Below are 1,758 nucleotides of genomic sequence, written 5' to 3' on the forward strand. Positions count from 1 at the left end.
TTTCACATCTTTTTGTAAAATTTATTTATATTTTCTGCAAAAAATATATATGCATTTTTAGCACTTCTGGGCCAACTACACTTTTGTACCACTAAATCATTTATTATTTGCCATCCGGTATGTTACTACATATTTTACGTCAAAATTATTGATTTAATTAAGTTTTTATCATTACATATTTACTCTTATAGATTTCATTATTATTGCATTATTATTTATTATAAAATTTTGTTTTACGTATGAAGAATCAAAGAAAATTTTAGAAATTCAGATTTAATTAAAATAAACCATGCTGCAATTCTGTCATTGTATTAGATTTCTATCTTAAACAAAATGAAATTTAAAGTGAAATTTAGCCATTACTAGGTTTAAAGAGAAAAAAAAGAAGTTAAAAATTCGGAAACTTAAACAGATATATGTATATATGTATATATAAAATATGTAATGAGTAAATAATAAAATATAATCGTCATAAAAGTTTAATACAAGTTTGTTGCGTATCGTAATATATATTATTTTATAAGGCAGCATCAACATATATAGACCATCCTCCCAAAACTTCAAATATATTTCCAATTTTACAAATATGATGTTACTCTTTTCCTACTTCCATGCAACATCTAAACCTTATTCTTCCAAGTAATCTATTCATGCAAGTTATGATTACGCAGAAAAAGATTATTTATGTACTGTGACCGTGAAATTTCTTTTTTTTTCTGAACGGGGAAGTTATTAAGAGGACCGATGGTGTTGATCCACGGCACACCTTCGGCATAATCACCCTCCGTCGACTCGGCGGTCGCATCAAAAAAAAAAAACAGGAATTTCTGGGCGCCAGGCGCGAATATCCGCGCCGCGCGAAACGCTAATTAATCGCAAAGAAAATCGAAGGGCCGATCGTGACGGCCCGAAATCTCGATAGCTCACGCAAACAGTGTCGGTGGAGCCGTGGAGTTCGCGGAGAGCGGGGGAGAGGAGGTCGAGAACGGTTGTAACACTGAGAGAAAACTAGTAATCATAAAAATTCGTAACATATATTTCGTCGAGAAAAGAAAATCGAATAAAATAAAAAATGTATTTAATCATATGGTTGCCATTCCGACAATTTCACGCGCACAACCAATCGCAATTCGGTGAAATTTGTTTTATTTACGGCATCTTATATTACGGCGGCGAATCCCGTGAGCGAGACAAGGACAGCGCTATCTATGCGCACGGCCGCGATCAAGAGCGAGCGAGACAGAGCATGGATCACGCGGTCGATGCGTGTCTATCGTGAAAAGCCGGGAAAGACAAATAGATTATTAGCCAACGGGTTAATGAGGGTGCGACAATTTATCGCACCCGCGATACTGTTCTCGCCCGCCCGAGATCTACCCGATAGCAATCGATACTTCGCGAGCCCCGCGCGATGGAATGCGGCAGGGCGTATGGCGCAATACAACGACGTCACGTTAATACGACAAGTTTCGGTCGAAACATAAAGATTTTCCGACAAACTATGACAGCCGAAATGCACAGATTATGCTAATAACGACGAAATAAGCTCACAACGACGATAGATCTCACGAAAACGCGGACAATTTACAATATACAACAACGCAAAATATGACACGGTGACTGGAGGCGTTTCCCGGGGAAGCAGCGGTCCTGCAACAAAAGCTCGGACGAATCGCTCGGCCCCTCTATTATTCGCGTGTTTCCCAAAATCGCGACAGAACGGAGACGTTAATGGCGTATGGACCACGTGCGACAAAC

The sequence above is a fragment of the Camponotus floridanus genome, unplaced genomic scaffold (genome assembly GCF_003227725.1).
Source record: "Camponotus floridanus strain SB8 unplaced genomic scaffold, Cflo_v7.5 scaffold393, whole genome shotgun sequence".
Classification (NCBI taxonomy): domain Eukaryota; kingdom Metazoa; phylum Arthropoda; class Insecta; order Hymenoptera; family Formicidae; genus Camponotus; species Camponotus floridanus.